Here is a 22,502-nt window from a genome sequence, read left to right on the forward strand (position 1 = left end):
CGCCACACTCTGGACCTCAGACAGGTGACAGAAAGAAAGGTTTTTAGCAGAGCTTGCTTCAGGAGTGCTGATGTGTTAGGGAGCTGAAAAAAGAGCTGTCAGTTGACAAAATGATGTGGGTAGTTAAGGATACAAGTTAGGAGAGGGATTGGCTATGTAATTAGCATCAGGAAAAATAAATGCAGCTCCAAGCACACAAGCAGGTACACGTGCAGAGCCAGCTTAGAACTTGAAATCAGCCTATTGTTTCCATACATAAGGACTTGCATACAGCCTGCTTTTTCCATAAATAAACACCTTCGAACTAGAATTTTTGTGACCACATTTATTGCCTTCTCCTGATTAAAACTGAGATAAATCCTTTTTTTTTTTCATTTATTTTATTTTCTAAAGGAAAGGGATCAGTATTTGACTCCCAGTTATTGAAAATTATTGACTAAAATCTTGTTTGGCATAACTCAGCCTCACTATTGTAGAATCATAATTATCACAGGATTATAGAATTACAGAATTGTTTGGGTTGGAAGGGACTTCAAAGACCACCTAGTCCAACCCCTCTGCCATGTGCAGAGATACCATCCACTAGACCAGGTTGCTTAAAGTTCCATCTAACTTGGCCTTAAATAATTCCAGGGATGGGGTATACACAGCTTCTCTGGACAACCTGTTCCAGTGCCTCACCAGCTTCTTAGTGAAGGATTTCTTCCTAATATCTAATCTAACCATACTCTCTTTCAGTTTAAAACTAAATTGCTATCTACAAAGCATCTACAGAGCATCTTTACTGAAGCTTAAGATTTTCTCCCATATGCTGCTTCTTTAGAACAACTTGTCTTCCTCTTTTTCCTTTTTTTTTCCTTTTTTTCCACAATATGCATCTGGTTTAAGGTGACTTTTTCTTTCCCAGCATATGGAGCTGAATGATTATGATGATTTAGATTTATTTTAAATCACAGCCTATTAAATGGAAAAATAAATGCTAATATGTTGATATCATTTACTTCTGAATGAATTATTGATATGAATGAGTAGTTGCTTCTATCATAATTACTCTTTATTAAATAAATATATTTTGAATTAGAGATCCTTAATTAAGAAATCACATTTTTGTCTGAAAATTGTTTCTCTGATGCTAATATAAGAAATACCTTATATTGCTCCATGGGAAAAAAAAAAAAAAAAAAAAGGTCTTGGGAAATTATTCTATTTTTTTATCTTTTTCTTTGCTCTGTGAATTTGGCAGTGCTTTGTGCATATTCCCTTTCACTGTTTCTCCCCTCTAATCAGTTAAGTGAGGCTCTTTCCCCTCTGTTGTTTGTGTGGATCTGTCACATAGCACCTAGACACAGAAAAAAACCATTTTAAATAGGAAAACGCAAAACATAAAAACTAAAGGATTGAGGATCAGATACCTGAAACTCTTCTCAACATTTTCTTTCAAGCTGTGCACGTTTCAGATTAATAGTGACTCTTTAACATAAATAATGATCTAATGAAATAAATATGAAATAGAAAGAATCATAAAAAGAATTTTACATTTAAGAATGCCATCTGTGTAACACTTAGCCTAACAATGAAATCATTTCAGTGCCAAAACAGCTCACTCTGCTTCCAGCACAAGTTACAGGAGAGTGTAATGGCTTTGCAAAATGGCATAAAAGTCTGAGTTCAATCACAGAAGGAACACCTGGGTTCAAACCCACTCTGCTTCACACAGACAATGGATCTCACACACGAGTTTTGAACTCATCCCTGCTAATGTTTCCACCTTGAGTCATCACGAATTTTTCACAAAGCTGACAATTTTTATTGCGAGGCAATTTAGATACCAGAGGAGAAGACTTTGTGGGTCAGTGTGAGGGGATCTTGCAACAGCTATTAGACTGATTCTCTGTTTTCCAGCTGTGGAATCCAGAGTCAGTGCTATCTGACCGAAATGGACAGGACTCAGAAATAGACCCTTTTTAAGTATAGCTGTAGCAAGAAAAATTCCCTCAGAGCAGTATCCTAAGCTACAGGTCTGTCTGGGCACACACTGGGAAGCTCCATGACTCAGAATGGAGATGCTGTTTTTGTGAAGAGGGAAGCCAAGCTCTTGCCATGTGCAAGGCGGCGCAGCAGAGCCATGCAGAACACAATGGAGATTGTTTGTTTATACCAGCCAAAGAGAAGGGAACATATTTGTTTTGAGTGAGCTGTGTTAGAATACATATTGTTGTATATGCCCAGGCCTCATTACACCATGCTAGTCTTCAATATGGATCAGATCCTAAAACTGCTCGACATACTGAAATAAATGTGAGTTCTACCCACAGAACATCTCCAGACTTAGGCCTCATGTCTGTCAATGTCATCGCAAAAAAAAACAAATGTTCAAAGAAGAAAAACAACAAAAGTATCTTAGAGACTGTGGAGGATGCTCACGTGTGGTAGATGCCATTCAAGGGTATGCTAAGAAATTACTTGAAGAGAGAGAAATCCACATACCAAGACTGAAGAAAAGAGTGAGCCTGAAAAAAAAAGGAGAGAGCATTAAGTTTCACTGAAAGAAATATTTCTTATTTATATTTCAGAAGTTACTCTGAAAGCAAAAGGAAATTCTTCCTTCCCATCGGCAATGAGGCCACATTAACATCTCCTCAGGCAAAGGTGGCCACAGCTCAAATTTTGCTTAAAGATATAATTGTGAGGGCATTCATGGAGGAAGAGTTAAAGTGCTGTTCAATAAACAAGTGCTGTATGCTGTATTCATATAAGGAAAGGTATGAGCCAACAGAGAGAGATGTTCAGCTGCAATCAAAGAGGATCTAAGCCTAACTGAGCACTCACATGACAGTTGGGATCATTTCGGATCCCTTCCAATGAAGATAAAATAGCATCAAAAGCAGAGAGGTTTTTTTTCTTTCTTTTAAGGATGAAAACACAACATCATTAGTCAAATTTACTCTGAACTTCCACCTCCTCATGTTGATTTGTACTCAGGTTCAGTAAACATATCTTTCCATCAAGGTAAATAAATGTAAAAGCCCATCAGTAACTTAATTGCTTAACGATGGATGCAGTGTGGGGTGTAACACTGTTTCTGACTATACTGCTGAAGTTAACGACCTCTCAAAAACACCTATTATACAGCTTGGCAGTAAAGAAAAATCTGTTCCTTCTTGAAAATCTGCTTTTAAAATTTCAACCATTTTTTCTTGATGTTGGGGAGGAGGTAGAAACCTCTGAGGGCAATTTTTCTGGTGGACTGATGTAAAATGGAGTTTATTCATTTGAGATGCCATCCTTTGGGAGCCTGCATGACCCAAGGAAGTCAGGCTCAAGAGAAGTGGGGGACTCCTCTCCAGCGAGGGCAAAAGTTACATAGCCCAGGGAAAATATCTCCAGATTAAAATGCCCGTGGTTCTGAGTGGGGCCATTTGCTGGAAGGGGTAGAGAGCTCAGTCCACAGATGTCAGAATCCCACATGTGTAGCACACACCTAGGGACATCTGGGAATGTGCCCTCCTCCTCTGTCCTTGCACACCTAGAGCCCTGGGCTGAGGTCCCATGGGAGAAAGTTGTTGTTCCCGTTAAGACCAAGCTGTTTAATAGGGTTGAAGGCAAAATCAGCTCTCCAGTGAGAGAACAGTGAGGGAGGGTGGTATGCCAAGCATCTGAGAGTGAAATCTGGCTCACGGTGGGCAGGCAGGCACAGTGCAGAGGCACAGCTGCCAGCCTGACATGATGGATCAGAAAAGCTACTAAGGAGCTGTGAGAGTCCAGGCAATTGAAACAAAGCAAAACATGAAAAGGCAATAGGTCAGACCTTCTTTGCAATCTATCAATTAAACAAGCATCCACTTCCAAAGGAGTATGATGTCCTAAGCAGTAGACATCCCAGCACGTGATTGCTACTGTGATGGAGGGACAGGCTTACCAAAAGGAATTAATAATAATAATTACTAGTAGTGCTAATAATTTAGTTGACGTTGTTCTTTAGCGAACCCCTCTGAGGAAATAACATGGTTGGGCATTTTGGCTTAATTCTATAGACCCATACCAGCTTTACTCAGCCTGTTGAAAAACAAAGGTGTGTTCAAATCTGTCCATTACATGGGAGGCTTGTGCCAAAATCTTATCCTCCTTCAGTTAGGCAGCAGTGGCGAGTTCCACAGAATTGGCTTCGGCAGCTTTCTCCAAAACCCTGAGGCTTTCAGAAACATTCATTTCTGCTGGCATCACTCAACAGCTCATTGTTAGGATTTGTTCTCATTGGCATGCATGAACTGAGACTGATGTACAAGGTGATCCAGACTGACAGACTTCAGCCCCAAAAGTGGATACCTGCTTCCCTTAGAGTCCAGGGAATCACACTTGACTCAGAAGGATATATGCAAAAATTATCTTTCCTCTCTCATTTTTGTGTGTTAAGGGTAAGTGTGTTCAGCCAAATAAGCAATCAGGCAAACTGTGCATGCAGAAATCTGCACTTGTACAAACTGTGCATTTTTTTTTGTAACATTCCAAGATTAAATATCTTGACAAAAGATGAAAACCTTTAACAAATTTGCCCCTAGAGAAAAGTAACATTTTTTTTATTCCATTTACTGTCAAACTACATAGAGTTGAACACAGTCCTATAGGTTGATTTGTTGCTTTAAATAATGTCACTAACATCCAGATATCAATGTGATGGTGCAGAAAAAAAGAGTTCACATTGAACTAGATTCAATTACAGACCTAGAAATTGAAATTGTCTGATGCTACATGCTTAATTCATGTCTGTGTGACTGAGAAAGGGAGTATCTGGTTTACCTTGAATTTCCTGCCTTAGTGTGGTGAAAACATGACCCATCGCATTAATTAAAAAATAGTTTACAAATGTAACTTAAGTGGTATTGCACTGGCAGGAGGAGACAAACACCTTTTTGTCCTTGACATGTTATGTGATATAAAGGAAGCTGTTCAATAGCTTTTTTCTCTATTCCAAGGTAGGTCTTACAATTCTTACTGAAGAACAGGGAAAAAGGTATGATGACACCACACAAAAAGAAGACAAAGATTGTGCTTTACTTAAAAAGAAAATTTAAGCATTTATCCCTCAAAACCTATCACCCTCTTCTGACTACACTGTATAAACAGGTGCCTATAGGTAGTTATCACATATGTTATGCATATCTATATTTATCTAATTTGAGCATTGTATCCGGGTTGGTATTTTTATGTTTAATACCCCAAAATATCATATCACAGCAATGGACTTTCAACCAGCACACATTTCACTACTGATTTCACATATGCGGCTGGGACTAACTTTTCTCCTAATATGGTGATGGCACAGGCACTATTTAAATGATTCCTGAGCCTTGTAAATATACACCAGATGTATCTTTTGTAAATGTTACATTTTTCAACATCTCAGCATTTGTGAATAGTTGAAAGCGATGCCAGCCATGCTTTAATGGGGCACAGAAGCGTACTGCTTTCAAAGAAATGGCACACCATTGCAATAGTCAAAATTACAAGTGCTGTCAAAAGCTACATTTGTGCTTTATTGATTAGCACCAGGTAACACAGTGCTTTACACTATACCTTCATACATGCCTCTTTCAGCTGACGATATTTCCCCACACATGGGAAACACAGAGAGGGATGTGGAACTTCCAGGGCTGCACTGGAGAAGGGGAAGGGCAGAGAGGCCTGGAGAGCCACACGTGTCCCCTCAGCCGCTGTGATGGCCGAGGTGGAGGCAGAAGGGCTGCGGGAGCTGCCACAGTCGCAGTCACATCCCGCTGCCACAAGGATGTGCCCACCATCCCAGAGCTGGTGAGGGAACAAAGCTCACCTTTCCTACAGGTACTGATGTAGTTTGAAGCCACAACATGTTTTTCTGCAGCTCGGGCTGCTGCTGCTTGGTCCTCCCTTGTTGCAGAGGGAGCTCAGCACCAGAGAGAGGTATCTCCCATTACAGACCTCTCCATGAGCACAGGGTGAATTCAGCTGTAAGAAGAAGCCACCTCCTGGGCTTTTCCAGACCTCTCTTTTTCCCTAAGCTTTTCCTGGTTTTCCTGTGTCATTGTAGAAATCTCACAGAAGACTCAGGAGCACTTGTGTAACAAGTTATGGGAAATATGCTCTCTGCACCTTCTACCTCCTGGCACTTGCCCTACCCATTACCACCACATGCAGACTGCCCCCATGGTCTCCCTGTTAACACCAGACGGTAAAAAGAGCCGTCAGAAATCAGCCATCACATTTGACTAAAAGTGCACTTTTTTGTAGGGTTTGTCCCCCAACTCTCCCACAGATAAGAGGAAAGACCTTTATAATATTGCACAATTACTATTATTTGCAAGGCAGAGTGCTTTTGCTCAGTGAATTTTGTGCTGGAATTGCACCATGCGTCTCAGTTCAGCAAATCAGCTAAAATCAGAGCTAGGTGACACAGGACAATAAACTTAGAGGGAATGGACTAGACATAATGCCCCACTACATGTATTATTTCCAAGTTCACAGGCTTGCAAATTAAAATGTCCCTGGATCACTGCCATAAAAGAAGAACATTAAAAATCAGGGGAAGAGGTCTGGGCATCTGTTAGAAGCATCTAATATATACCAAATGTGTATGCTGAGCTTCTTAGATATATGCATTGCTGAAATATAGCCTATGATTAATGTAAAAGCAGAAATATTTTAATTGTATTTTTCCATTTGATATTCAAATGAAAAAATATATCTTATTAAACACAACACTTAGCTTTGCTATTTTAATAAAAAATAAGTTGTTGAGGAAAAGAAAAGCAAAACTACTGATTCCTTTCCTTATGATGATCAAATGAGCCTTTCATGTTTGTATCTTATACTTCACTTTTTAGCATTTTGAGGCAAATAGCAGATATCAAAACTTAGTAAATAATCAAAGACTTATTCAGTTTTCCAAACTGTCATGCTGCTTATCTTGTAATAACTGATCTCTTAGGTAGCATAAGCTATTTAATTGCTACTGAAGATTATTTGACTGAAAAAAGAGACGACATTCTCCCTTACCCCTCAAAAAGACAAAACTATATTCTTCAAAAAGACACATGCCGACAGATAGATTCTGATCTCTTCTACACTTGCACAAGTGCAGTAGCTAATTTTACAAGATTTGATAGGAGCTGTGTATCTGAGATTACACCCTGTCCTCCAGACTGCACATTCCACATGGAAAATGACTTAATTTGGAAATAAATTTTGTTGCTGATAAATCCAGACTCTCAAGTCTCTGGGCATCCGAAGAACCAAACCTATTAAATTATTGTAAAAAACAGCTACTGCATTTTAAAGGGACTTCTTACAGTGTTGGCAAAGTGTTTATTCATGTATCCCCCCTGACATGATAGACTGTAATGGCTCCAGTCTGTCATGTCAACCATCTGCATATTAAACAGTCCCTAAGTACACATTGACACAGCAGACCCTAATAGCTCTGAAGCCGTAACAATCTATTGAGTCAATAATATGCATGTTAAAGAGCATCTCCTGTACTTCCCTCAATATCTTTTATCTTTTCCTTAATTCGTACCTTCTTTTTATATGTATATTCAGAGTTAAAGTTTTAGGAGCCCTTTAACGTGCTGCCACAGATGTGAAACATGTGGCACAGAAACACACATGCAGTAGCAAAATCCTTCCCTAGTATTGGGGCCAGACCTTAAAATAAGAACTGTAATATTTTTTCACTGACAGCACACATTCTTCCAGATAAGGTGGAAATAGCCCCTCTTTTCTGCTGGGCTGGACCCAGTGATAGTGAAAAGCCCGGGAAAGGTTCCTGATGATTTCATGGGCTTTGGATGGAGCCCAGTGTGATGATACTCATTTCCTATTATGCGTTTCCTTCTAATTAAATGAAATAGGTCACAGGGGGAAAATGAAACAAAAGACAAATGTATTTACTTACAGTAATATCAACCCCCCAAAAACGGCAATCAAAAACAAGAGAAAAGATAATACAAAACATACTGTCTCTTCATTAACTTGAAATTATGTCTGTTACCACAGTCTTAATTCATTCCTGCGTGATCTTGGGATCTTTTATATCATGGAAGAAGGAGACTGTTATTTAAGCATAAGAAAAGGGAGATTTAACTTCTTTTGTCTAAATAAGTTTGAGAGAAAAATTCTAATTTTCTTTTGCTCAACTTCCCACACCATACCATGCTGCAATCCTCTCACTCCCTGGTCACAGGGCTTTCCCATCTTCTTCCAATCTTCTTGCTCTCTGTAAGCATCACAATTTGTCTTATACATTTAAAAGTGAAACCAAAGTGCAATTTGTGTTTCCAAAATGTGGACCCGAGGATAGGGAGGTCACTTGACCCTATCAGCAGATCTTAGCTGTCCTAAATTCCCTTCTCCTTTCCATTAATTTGATACCGATGTGTCTTTGATGCACATAGGTTTTTATTCCAGCATATTCTTGATTAACTTTCACTCCAGTGACGGCAGAATCATGGTACTCTCCCTCTTGCTTTCCAGGAGTGCTGCAGTTCGTCCTGCTCTTGCCTGCACCATTCCGTGTCCCCAAGGCACACCAGACCAGGTCATCTACTGTGCCTCATTCAGTACAGCATCCCCTAACTGCATGACAAGCACTGAAGGCACCTGCCTTCTATTAAGTCCTTGGTAATATCTCGTAGCCAGCAGGCTTTTCTTCACAATGCAATGAAGTGCATCAGTGGAAGTGGATCAGATGCCCACATGCATACCCAGGGATTTGCCCAGCCATGAGGCAGGTCCTCAAAAGCTCAGACTAGTGCATAAACTTCATCTCATATGTGTTGTCTACCTTTTGTCTTATCAGGACAGGACTTTCTAAACTATGGATAACAAAGTACTCACAAAGCCACAGTAGTCACCATTTGAACTTTCTCACTTTCTCATCTGAAAACAGATTTAGTTTTGGATAGGATATGTTTTTCTTCCTAAATGAAAAAAAAAAAAAGCTACTGAAAAAAACCTAAGCAAATGAATAAAACCTAAAGAATGGGTGCCATTAAAACAAACAAACAAACAAGCAAACATACAAACAATAAAAAAGGTGACTGAAAGTCTTGCTATGTTGCCTGTATATCCTTTAGCTGAGAGAGACAACCCCAGTGTAGCTCTGGAAGTGCTTGTTCCTGACAGAAATGGTTCATTGTCAACTCCTTTCTGTGATGCTGCAGTTCATCACCAAATTATAGATGAAGCACACTTTCTTTACAATATTATAGGTACAGCCATGTGCATTTGAGGAAAATAGGTCCTCTCTGGACCTCCTGCAGGAACTCTCTTGCTATTCACTCTGGTAATTGCTGTGTAGCAACCCAACAGCCCCAACCAGTCCAGCCCTGGTGAAGGTAGGATACAGCAAGGTCTGGATCATTTATACCATCCCTTGCTCCTCCGGCACTTCTGTTTGTCCCTGATGAGCCTTGTAGGCTTCCCAGAACTTAACAGATTTACAAGGCAATGGCAAAGAAAGACAGCAGGAGGGCTGCTGGCCACAGAGCCAGAGTCCTTTAACAAAAATCCTCTGCACCAAGGGCTACTGGTGGGTCACACTCACTCTGGATGGCCAGTGCTTCTGGGAATTGTTCCACTGATTTAAGTGGATAGGTCACCCAGTCCAACTTCATGGACATAGAGCAACCGATACTTGCCACCAAGCGAAAGAAGAGCCACCAGCCTTGGTGTGTAAATGAGATAGGTAAGAGAGAAGAAGGGAGGGCAAGTGAAAGAAACATAATGCTGTAGGTAAAGTGCTCCGTGTTCCCCCCACAACCTTCTTGCATGTGCTATGAACGTAGGTGGGCTCGCTTCCTGCTGCCTTGTCCCCCTCTTGTACAGCCTGTTTCATTCCCAGATGCAGCTGAGCCCACCCCAGGCTGGCCTGACCCTGAATGGAAAAATTACTTCAGTGAAGAGGGCTCTGTATCCTCAGGCAAATGCACGACAGCAAAATTTGGGTAGGGCTATGATTTCACTGCCTGTGTGCATAGGATGTCTCCTTTCCTACACAGAGGAACGCTGGCCACCCTTCCCACTTTTTTGGTTCTCAGTGTTCATCACTGCACCTGGAGTTATCTCCCATTTACCAAGGAGTTGATTTAAGTGTCTGACTCAGTCACATATGTTTGGCTCCCTTATTCAGAGTAAGATTTGGCCTACTAGCTGTGAAAACAGCTTATATCACATGTGCTGCAAAGCCTAGCCAGAACAGGCTGAATAAAGGATGAAGTTTAATCATGGAAATGTTGACCTACAAATAGAGAACAAAATGTTAAACCACATGGTATAGGGTGCTGCACGCCCCAAATATCAAGGAGAGGAAAGAAGAATTGAACACATTTGGAAAGTAAAGCTTACTGTTTGGGGTTTAGTTGTTGTTTTTTTTTACTTTTTTCTTTCTGCATATTCGGAAAGTCAGACCCACACTGTTCCCGCTCGCGATGACACCCTGGCATCCGAAGAACAACATAACACCCACCACAAAATGCTGCTGTTGGCTGGCGCCATCTAAAGCAGCAAGGTTTGGTGAGGGAGGTGAGACTGCCAAAGGCGGGTGAGTGGGGGTGTCACAGAGAACGGGACCTGGCCACCAGCGTGACTCCAGTCTACAGGACCTGTACAAACTGAGGAGAGGTAAAAAGGGGTAAAGACCCCTTTCATCCTGTATCCTTGAAAACTAGCCCTGCCTTACTACTTATAGCTGGGGGTAAGGGATGTTGTCATTATTTACACATCATCTTCCAGCTGGGACATCCTCACCTTCGTGTCTTTCACACAAAGAAGGGCAGTGTTTTTGGTTGAGAGTCCGTTTCCATTTTTAATCACAGCTGTCACACAAACAGTTCATCTCACAAGATGGGAAAACTTTATCACAGGCTTTATTTAGCATAATTCTGGATACTGCAAACGACAACGAATAAATTTTTTAATCGGTCATCTTGCTTTCAATAACTCGTCGGCTTTGTCTTTAGGTACACTACATTTTACACAAACGTTGTTAACAGCAGCCGGCCAGGCCTTACTGACTGACAACTGTTCTTTACAGGATTTCTATGTGCCAAGGAGCTGGACAGTAATATCCATTTGGTATTCATGGAAGGTACTTGCAGAACAATAATGACAATAATTGCTTCTGATTCTTGTGTTTACAACACTGCCAAAGTATCATTAGAGCCTTATTTATAGATAATAATGCTTATTAATCACACATATTTGAATTTTGGAATGTATTAGATTAATATTCCTTTGTAACTTGGTTCTGTACTAATGCTATGAAAAGCACTTTCTGAATACAGCTCACTGGGAAGCGCTTGCCTCGGTAAAGTAAAAGCATCCAAGCCATCTGCAGGTGAGGGACAAAGAGCATACCTCTTCCTCAGCCGGCAAACACCAAAGCCGGACACACCAGCTCCAAAAGCAGTTCCTTTGGATTAAAACCAGGGGCAGAAGCCTGAAAAAAAATACCATGAAAAGTGTGATAGTAGTGTTCTTCTTGAGCTTGCTTTTTGATGCTCTATGAAAAGATTTGCTTTCTACTGCATCATAAAGAAACAGGGTTTGGAAGGTGAGGAATAGATCCATCTATCATCTCACTCTCTAACAGCCCATTCTACCCATGGGTGAGTTTAGTCTGGACCTCAGGATTACTTATCAGTCAAGAGGTTGACAATGAGAAATATATTACAAAAAACGTTCCTAATTTTGGTTATTAAATATTTCCGGCTTTTCTATACCAATATCTTCTACAATTCAATAGCATGATAGAAGGAAAATAGATTTTTTAAAAAGGCATTTACAACAAGTGTAAGTGCCACCCATATCTAAATACCAACTGGCCTATATTCATATCCTCCTTTGTTTCCCTGTAGCCCATTACAATGGTGAGAAATACGCCAAAGCAATTGTAGTACCAAACTCTTCAATTTTTACTGTGTGACCAGCTTCATAAATTTGTGTTCAAATAAAGTCCAGAACAGTGTAGAATGTTTTATTATTATTATTATTATGTTTTTTGAGATAGTTCTTCAAGCAAATTTACAGAGGCTCTGTCAGTTTAGAGATGACATTCCCACCCTTTTGGTTAGGTTTTTCCTTTTTACCCGCTGCTGATGTAATGTTACTAACACCAGAAAGTAGAGAAACTGGAAAGCAGGGGAACGGGTGTTGTATTTTATTCTATGTGTCCATTTTGTAGTTTTTTTATGGTGCTCCCTGTGAACAGTGAAAATAACCTGTTGCTAAGTGTCACAGCCCATTGTCTCTGGGGATCCTTTACAGTGGCAGGAAAAAAAATAGAAATAATTAAAATGCAGAAGCTTTAAATTGTGAAGAACACTTGTGGCTTTACTGCAACTCCTCCAAGCTGCCTGTGGACAATATGTTTTAACAGACAAAATAAGAAAGTGATGTTGCCCCTTTAAAATGTGTTTCACCTATTAATATTCCGGTGTGCTTTGCTTATTGTGTTTAGAAAATGCCTGTATTGAGATTTCCCAGGAATTTCAAACCTATCAAAACAGGCAGTGCTGAGCATAGCCCAATCGCTTCTAAACGAAGCCAGGATTTAAAATTTAAAAAAACCCTAATAGAGAGATTAGAGATGAAACCGAAGTGCAAAGTTGGTATTGGGATGCAGAGGGAAGCCCCGTCCCTATGGGTTCCACACAACAAACCCTTCCCAGCCCAGAGACCACAGTTCTTGCTGGGAGCCACGGAGCCAGCTTGTCCTGGGCATTGCTGGGAGGAGGGTCATGGCTTCAACCACCACCTGCAGACAAAGGAATTATTCCCTGAGTGTGGGCACAGGGGGTGCACAGTACTTCAGACTGGGCTCCTTTCCCAGCTGAAGCTCAACACCATCCAGCCAAACTGATCCCAAAACTTGACAGTGCTGCACTGAGGGGACTTTGATTAATAACTAGTCATGAGTTTTGGTTCTTCTGGTAGTCCTCATCTGAAAAGAAAACTCTTGACCCCAGGTGCACACAACGTGCTTTAGCATTCACTGGCACAGACACATGTACGGATATTCTCCTCTCCCCAGCCATTGGCGGCTCCTCAAAAAGTTTGCTAAATTTTCTTTAGGTTTCAAAGTGTTGCAGTGCAAAAAGCTCTCCCTCTAACAGGCATCTGAAATCTGCATCTTATTCTTTCCTAATAGTAATAAAAATAGCTGAAAGAGTTCAGTAGAAAGATTCTAATTTCAGAAAGGCAAATCAGCAGCATATAAAATAAGTCACCCTCTGCAGATTACAGACTTCTTATTTTGTTAACTGAGTAGTGAAGAATAATTTCTATTGCTTCTGTCTGTTTGTGGGTTTTTTTTGAGGAGGGGGGGGGACAGTAGTGGTTTAATAATTTTTCTACCTCTTAGAAGAAAAAGGCAAAGCAAACAGCTATCACATGAGGAAAGGTACGTTTGCGTTTTATATACGTATGGCTGATGTTAAACAGATAAAAACAGACATTTCCAGCTATAGAATTTTACCATTTATTATAGCCAGAGATACACAAATCAGATTTCCGTGTCAACACTTCCCTTTCTAAAGAAAAATGGGCACCTTTGTTTTAATACCAAGTTTTCACAGTTCTCACTGAAGTCAAATGAAGGAATAAATGCCCAATGCCCTTGAAAAACAGCCGCTTTCCCACAGTATCCCTTTTCTGTGCCTGTAGGAATCCCCAAGTATGAAAAAGCTGTCCCTCTTGCACAAAATAAGTAGATGGCCCTACATCACATGCACCAGAAATTTCAGCATGAGTCAGGGTATGCAAAATCAAGTCTCAAGCAAAACCCAAGCAAGCAAACAGCAAGATCACCCTCCTAACATCGAGTGCAGTTTCTACAAGTTGCATTTTTGGATTTGTAGATATGGGATAGGAAAGTCAAGACAGAAAAGTTTTGACTGGCTTGTTCACTAAGCATATCTCAGTGGTCACAAATTATTAAAAAGGAAAATTGAACTGGAAAATTCTAAACCTAGAGGAAGTTTCATAAGTGTCTTTTTGTAGTATCGTTTTATTTGCTGTATTTCTCACTAGGACAATATTACTTTGCTTGTACTTAACATTGGGTTTATTGTCAAATAATTATTCTTTCTGTTATCAGACTGCATGATTATTGTGTACTTATCCCTCCAGATATGTATCATGAACATTTTTCTTCCTTAGTTCTCTATTATATATAACTACTAAAGTCTGGAATTTGTAGTTTCCCATCGCCTTCACAGAACTGTAGAGCACAAGCAGAAATAAAAATAAAAACATGCCTTTTCATCAAATAGTCTTCTAACCAAAAGGAGAAAAAATAAGCTTTGTGTATTTCTAAATAGTCCTCTAGGAGTCTTATACTTGTACTACGTGCTATATATCGTATGGTTTCTCCCCCTGTTATGACATCTCCGATTACTTTAAAAAGAACTCTCAAAAATGTTGAGGCACAAACCTTTGTATGGAATACTTTTAGTACGCTTTTTATTCTGACAAGATTAATAATTATCCTATAAGCATGACACAGTGTTTTAAAATGTTTTTTTTTCTGCTATGAGTTAGGATTGTGCACATAAATGTGGAAAGAAAGGTTATTTCACAGCAGAGAAATGCATATTTAAACAAACTGTGATTAAATGGTAAAAATGCTTAAAAAAGAAAAGCATGGGTTTTTTCTCATCACAGTTATTCTGAATTTAAAATACCCATAGTGAGTTTCCAAAGGACACTGGGCATTTGTAATGAAAACACAAGCTACTAAAATTAATGGCAGATAATTGAGAGAACCATAGCAAATGTCCCAGAACTTTGGCCAAAACTGGACAGAAAAAGATCCGCTTGTGTAGCAAGTGACAATTGTGTCCCCTGCCCACCATCACCACCCTGTCTTCTCCTGTGGCACCCGCAACTAGCTCATAGTGGGAACAGCTGGCTATGTGGGAACCAGACTACGGAGTAACCAGACTTCTGCTGTCCTTCAACGAGCCACCTCACAAGCGCTGACAGTCCTCATGGCAGCCTTAATTCTTTCCCAGAAATCACAACTGCCCTTTCCTCTAAGCTCAAACACATCTTGATGCAAAGACAAGGGTATGGGGTTTTTTTGGTCATTCAAAATGCCCAGTAATGCATCTCCTACATATAAGTATGTAGTGACCACAATTATTGCTGGCCTGACTCACTAGTCAAAGTGTGTAGGACGTAACTTTTAGACAACTGAGGGTTAAGAGAAGACCAATGTGCCCTCAGACCTAACTCCATTCATAACAAATAAATGTGAAAATAATTATCTCCATTGATATTAAGGTCTAATGTAAATACCTCAGGGAGCAGAATGAGAGCTCGATCCTGTTCATTCTAATCAAACAAAACTCCACATGGCTTCAATGAGTGGAACAAGGAAGATTTGGCCCATCTTGAGGAGCACAGGTTTGGCTTCCAGAGGCTGAGCTATACCTGCTCGTTGGAGTAGGACAGTGAAACACTGGAGCCAATAGACCTTGAACTAAGGAGACAACCAAGGGTAACACCTTGTCCACACTTAAACGGAGGGCAAGGCAAGCAGCATCACCTGCTTTGCCCCTGAGCTTTAGTGCTGGGCTTCAGCCATGGTACAGTCTTGCTACTAACTTTACTTGAAGGAGTAATTTTAAGATAGTTTAATGCCAAGTGCCAGAGGGCTCGCTTTTTTTTTTACATTAAACTGAATCATATCAGCTCCCATTCTAAATATAAAATATTATTGCATTACTTGACTTCATATTTTTATAAAGGTCCCATTGTGGAGGGGTTTCACAGGTATAAAAGCCCATGCAGGTATTATGGGCCATATCAGTCCATTTAATCTAATTAATCATCTACTTAAAAATGTTTTTCTTGTATAGTAGTAGAAAAAATAAAATAAGTGGTTTTTCTGTCATTTCCAAAATTAAATTCATATTCCATAGTGACCATATTTAATTGCAAAGTAACAAGATATGCTTGCACACCTGACTTTCCTTCTTTAGTGAGTTCATTTGTAAAACGTTGCATATAAGATTAGAACCCAAAATGAATTACTTGGTTTTTCTTGATATGAAATCTTGTTTAAGTTCACAGCAATTTTAAATATGATACATTTAAAATATTAATATTTCCCATATATTATTCACTGACTTTCAGGTTTCATCTCAAGTTAGTGGCACTTCATATTTCAAAGGAAGAACTGCTTCTTTTTTCAGTACTGATGTTCTATTAATTCACTTTGTAATATCATTCTGGTTCAGACAAATAAAATTGCACTAAATTGCTTATGCCAAGAATCATGCTAAAGTTGTTGGCATTATATAAAATTCCATATTCCATTACTATTTTATAAGGTTTTTTTATATCAATGGCATCTTTTTAGGCATAATTCATAGTCCCATTTAGTTAGTTCTAGAAGGGCAAATACACGCAGAGGGATTTTTATGCTGAGATGGGGTTGTGTGTAGGTGGTTACAGTAAAGTCTGTAACTAAAATGACTTTTGCAACATACAGGTTACAAACTCCCAGTGAACTACCTTAACATCTTTTCCTTTATGAATATTTTTTTTTATTTTGGGCAGCTTTCTCTTCCAGCATGTTTTTTATCACACACATGTACAACCACATACGTATGCACACACATACATTTGTGAAAAATAAACTTGTGTGCATACAGAAATACTTGAAAGGCCTCATATGCATATTATGCAACACATGCCATTCATGTAATCATTACATACAAAAAGAAAATTCATTTTATAGATACAAATAAAATATGTGAAAGAAGTCCTTAAAGGACCCATAAAGGCCTCAACACAGATGGATTCTTTATCACATCCAAAGAACTGAAAGAACCATGGATATAAACCAGTCTTTTTATATGTCCATTTATATTTTATACTCTTTACATAAAGTCCATGTGGCCACATAGCTATTTCCAGAGATGTGGATGAAAGTTACACCTGAATAAACTGAAAACTCTTTAATAAGTAAAGCAGCATCTAATCCCATGAAATGCCTTGCTGGAGTGAAATAATTACTAAATGCTGGAGCAAGAGTTGCAAACAGCAGTAAAATTACCTGTAAATAGATGTGAGGAACTATAAATGCACTTTCGTATTTGTATAGTTGACTTTCTCTGACTGTCATCAAAATCAGATGTTCAGGAGGCAGAAATCCAACTCCAAGGAATGCAGACTAATATAAATATATGAATATATAGTCTGTGACTAAGTTTGCAATATTGTTAATAATGTATGTCCCTTTTCTAATGCCTAGTATTTGCTCCCTTGGCAATTTTAAAAATAAGAAAATTTGATCCAACTCTTTTAAAAAATAAATTGCAAAATAACTGATGCAAATCCCTGTCACTTGTGAACACAATGAAATTATACAGAAAGGAGCAAATGCAGGAGAGGCTCCTCCTCAAAAATAGAAATGAATGCCCTGCTCCTATACGGTCCTCAAATGGCAGGATTTTGAAACATGAATTAGACCTCGAATGCAAATTAACTTCGGAAGGCAGGGAGAGGGGATAAAAAAATCAGAGAGACATACCAAGTCAAACGCTCCTTTTCCTGCCTATCTCGTCCGCAATGGTAAAATAGGCTAAACAAAACAAGTGCACATCAAGATAGAGCCAATTAAGGAATAGAGAGCGGGGGAGAGGGTGGAGAGGAAGGCACCTCACTGAGCACATGGGGAGTGGGAGCGCAGCATCCCACCATACCTACCTTATGAGTGTTCAAAGGAAGACAACCGGGGTAAATTGGAGACAGCTTTGATTTTTGCCATCCGGTTGCACCCGGGATGCGGGGGAATGGGGTGGGGCAGAAGGGTCGGTCTGGGCGGAGGTAGATGGGTGATAAAGAAAGTGGGGGTAAATGCTGAGCAAGGATGCCGAACGCTATGCAAATAGTTGGGCTTTTTTTATTTATTTTGGGCAAGGGGGGATGAGAAAAGGCACCGTCAGTGGCGAGGTGAGTGGGTCCTCGCAAGGTCCGCACACGCGTGGGGGAGGGCGAGGGGAGCCGTGCGGGAGCGCGGCGGGGCAGCGCTGCGCGCCGAGGGGCGCGGGGCCGGCGGGCGCGGGGGCTGCGCCTTCCCGGGAGCAGCGGCTGCTCCAGATGGGGAGAGAGGGGGCGCGGACCCCCCTCCTTCCGTCAGTCATCGCCTCCCTAACCCCCCGACCGCTCCCCCCCGTCACGGCTGCCTCACCGCTCCCGGCGGCTCCCCGCTTAGAAATGGAGACCGGCAACTCTCACCAGAGCTCACCCGCATCCCACGGTCCTGAGGAAGGAGTTTGGGGCGGCGGGGGGAAGCGGGCGCGAGGCGTGGGGAGGGGGGGGGGTGTTTGAGAGTGACGGTGAGGCGAGGAGGAGGAGGAAGGAGGAAGGCTGGGAAGAAGGGGGTGGGGGGAGACGGCTTCTGAAATGGAGCCAGCCCAAACGGGAGACGATGCTGGAACAGGGGCTGCGTCATTTCGGGGCTGGGAGAGGGCTCAGCTCCCCTCCGCCACTTCCCTGTCTGCGGGCAGGGAGGACAGATACCAGCAGGCCAGGGTAGGGCGCGGGGCGCTGTGGGGTCGGGACCACCTCCGCCTGCCTTGCTCCGCAAGCCCCGGGGGCCGGGACGGGGAAGGAAAACCCCACGCTAGGAAAAGGGACAAGCCGCCTTCGGTCTTCCTAGTGATGCCAGAAAAGACAGGGGCAGGGAGAGGAGTACGGGACTCGTCGGCTACAAGGCAGTAGGCAGGACTGGTCACGAGCAGGGGGGCCGAAGCAGAGCCAGCTCCCGCGGAGGTAACAGGGTCCCGGGACGGCGAGGGTAGGAGGAATGATCGGCATTTATAACGCCGGGGGAGGCTCACAGCCTTTCACAGGGTTTCAGCTGGGTGAGTGGAAATGCCTTCTGCCCCTTTCACATATGGAAGCACAGCAATCTTTTTTTGGCGGGGGGGCGGGGGAGCGAAAGCATTTTTTTTTTTCTGCTGGATCTCTTTGAGCTTATTGTCATGTCCTATGGCAGCAATTATAAATAAACTTTCTTTCTGCAGAGAGGAAATAGCAGAGACTGAGGGTCTGAAGCTAGAGAATGGCCATCAGCTACCCTGATCTTTGCTGGCCCATGCCGGGGAGATAGATGGTGGCCTGGCCCAGTACTGAAGACTGTAGGCACAGTATGCTGCATGTCTTAGGCTTAATAACTGGCCTGGGAACACCTTTCCTTCTTTCCACTCTACCCATCCAATCCAAGACAGTTTCTTTCTGAAGCTCATTCTCTCAAAAGCTTTCTAAATTCAGCTTTAAATACTCGTGTTTGTATATTTTTAATTTTTTAAAAAATTATTTTCATAATTCATAACCACCCCTGCGGTCCCATGTTTAAAAAGAAAAGCTGCTCAGTGAGCTGAGATCACATCATGGAGGTCCATGGTGAGTGTCAGTAAAAAGCAAGACAGAATTAATTCCCCAGGCAAGATTACAGTGCTGGTACACAACCATGGACAGCCTTGTCCAAGACTTCTACAGCAACTTGCCACAGCAAAGGTGTTGCATGTAAAGTCCTGAAAATATTGATCATAATCATTATTGTTATGTGCATAAATGTTTTAGCTTATTTTATGACTCTGTGCATGTGTGTGTGTGCAATATATGTGTGCATGCTCTACAAACACGTTTATATCTATGTATATATACAATAGTGATGGGCCTGTTAAACTGAGCAGTGATTTCTCTCTTACAGATAGTTGTATAATACACACATGGTGATGATACCTAAGGTGTTTGGGGGTGGGGATGCATAATATCTTATAAATTTGAAGTTTTTATCAGGCAGAGCAGATTACTTTAAGCGTTCAATTTCTCAGCGATCCAATTTTATTAGGATTTACTATCATTTGTGCTGCACATCCCTGGGGAAATAATGCTTTGATTAATGTAATCCTGGGCTGGGATCCGCCACATGCCCCTCTCCCAAGAGAAGGGCCCTGTTTGACAAACAAAAATAGAGCAGCAACTATTGCAATCTGCACTCACCTTTCGTAAGCACATAGACCCACACGCACACACAGACACAAAATATAACCCTCTCCTCCCCCCAACCCCAAATACAATAGCAGCATCTCAAAACAATGTGCACTTATTCATTTACACACAATGACTCTGATTCAATGTGGGCTGTACAGTCCAGCCCTCAAATGCACAGAGACGGCCCAAAAAGGATTCTGCTCTGTCCCCTGCTGAGAAGCTGAAGCATCTCTGGGAAGCTCAATGCTTCTCTGTGTTTCAGGCCCTCCTTGGGCTCCCAACATTTCTGCCTCTTTGTTTCCCACTACAGGGCTTGCCACAAATCGATTTCAAGTCTTCTTCAGACCAAGGGGCTGGAGAAGCTGTCCCTCCAAGGTTCCCTGGCACCTACCTGGGGGGACATGCACCTCTCTAAATGGGCCCTGGTAAGTGAATCACAGCCAGGCACTCTGCTCAGCTCACAGGGAGCGTGGGGGGACCCAGCAAAGAATGTCAGAAAGAAAGACTTGTCACAGATATTTTTAAAGGGAAGAGAAGAAGTAATATTCCTCCGCCTTGGGGGGTTGCTGGGTTTGAGCAGCTTTGTTCCAGCCACCACCACCACTCCCCCCCCACCCCTACCCCACCCTTCTCCCGCTCCTTCTGTTTGTGTCAAAAGCTGGCAGGAACAATAGCGTTTAAACAGAAGTAAACATGCCCAGATCAGAGCCCAACCCCAGAGAAAGGGAAAGCTTTCTTTACATCCCTAGGTGAACTGGCCAGTGTTTCCCCCTTTCCTCCTTCTCCCCTCACGTCCACAAAACAACGCCCATTCTCAGCAGCCCAAATAGCAGTTTAATGTTGAATTTCTTCCTTCCACCCCGCCAGTAAAAAAGCGGGTCCCACTGCGCCTGAGGAGGACATACAGTCTCACAAAAAGGGCTCTGGCCACACTTGGGCCACTCTTTCCCAAGTCCGGAGAAGTAAATCCAGGGGAAGAAGGAGGGGAGGGATCTCCAGGCTGGAGATGAGGCGTGATGCGGTTTGCGCCGGGGTTTTCAATAAGCTGCTGCTCTCTCCTTCGTGCTTACCCACTGACCCCCAAAACGGTGACTCAGCGATTATAGAGCACTGGGTGTCTGTGAGTGTAAGGGTGTGAAGGGGAGCGGGGGGGTTTCCTCCCCCTTTTCTCTTTCTTTCCTGATGAAAAACGTTGCAATTACATATCTGCATGCTGATCAGAGAGTTCAAATAACAAGCCTTAAACGCGTTACCAGGCTCTTGTTAAGGAAGAGGGAAGTGAAGGGAGGAACAAATCCAGATGTACACGCCTGGATGTATGTATACCTACATATGCACACACCTATGTAGATACATATTTAAATGACAGACTGCTACAAGAAGAGATGGGCTGTTCTTCGGCCCCAGTGCCTTCACCCCGGCAGACGAGGGGAGAGCCTCAATTTAAAACATCAACCAAACTAGAGAAGAAAGAGCAACACGCACAAATCACTCCAGGGAAAAGTTACTTAGACGCAATCTCTAGATTTTCCCAGTGCAAACTGACTCTCCTACCGGGTTTGATCCAGTTTTCCTGCTCCCCTTCCCCCTCCCACCCCGGAGGGATGCATCCCTATTCCGCGTTTTGCTTCTCAGAAGTGGCTCCCGCCACCCCGCCCGGGAGGGCGTTTGCCGGGACCTCGGCGTGACTGCGGCGCGTTCCGCGCCCGCGGAAGGGCCGGCGGGGCGGGGGTCCCCCGGGGACCCGGGGTGGCCGCGGGCTTTTGGGTCCCAGCCTCCGCCCCCCACACTGCTGCCCCCCTAACTCTTGGCAGGCGGCAAGAAATTGTTTCAGAAGTCGGGTGGCGGGGCTGAATTTAGAGAAGGGAGGAGAGAATAAATGCAAGGAGATGATGAATAACGTTAACTTTTGACTGTAGGAGTCATGATGGAGTTGAGGGAAGCTGCGGGGAAATATGTCATTTAATCCCAGGGCTACTGAAGTCCCTTTTATCAAACGTCGTGATGCGGGAATTATACTGCTGAAAAAACGACTGAGTACTTAAAAGTATCCAAAATCAGGCAAATATATAGTTTGGAGGAATGGGTGTAAAATGAAAGCACGTAAAAACTAATCACACGATCGTGAAAACCCCAAGTGGATTAGATAAATATAAATAGATGTGATTTAAAAAAAAAAAAAAAAAAAAAAAAAAAAAAAAGGCACGATAAAACTCTAGCTGCTGTATTCACACAAGGAGAACAGACAGCGTGTGCATGTTTGTGTGCAATGCCAAAAAGAGCAGCCTTAAGGTTGACCTACTGCAATCTGCACTGAGCTCCTCAGACAATAGACAAGTTCAAATGTCAAAAAATCTAATAATAATAACCAGAGCTGCCAAACTGCACGAACTGTTTTCTGGTGTATCACAATTATTCACCCTCTTATCCACTAAAACACTTCCAGTCCTTATGCGTGT

At 42.0% G+C, this 22,502-nt stretch overlaps 1 long non-coding RNA gene across 2 annotated transcripts in view; it reads right to left on the reverse strand.

Moving 5' to 3' along the window:
- Window positions 1–22,502, reverse strand: part of LOC130256932 (uncharacterized) — a 42,665-nt gene that overhangs the window by 15,337 nt on the left and 4,826 nt on the right. The window contains exons 2-3 of one of the 2 annotated variants that reach the window (XR_008841205.1): window positions 11,389–11,470; window positions 2,425–2,510 (exon numbers count right to left, since the gene is read on the reverse strand). This is a non-coding gene — a long non-coding RNA (uncharacterized LOC130256932). The remainder of the gene's footprint in view (window positions 1–2,424; window positions 2,511–11,388; window positions 11,471–22,502) is intronic. The other variant, XR_008841204.1, reaches the window with a different exon arrangement.

The sequence above is a fragment of the Oenanthe melanoleuca genome, chromosome 1 (genome assembly GCF_029582105.1).
Source record: "Oenanthe melanoleuca isolate GR-GAL-2019-014 chromosome 1, OMel1.0, whole genome shotgun sequence".
Lineage (NCBI taxonomy): Eukaryota > Metazoa > Chordata > Aves > Passeriformes > Muscicapidae > Oenanthe > Oenanthe melanoleuca.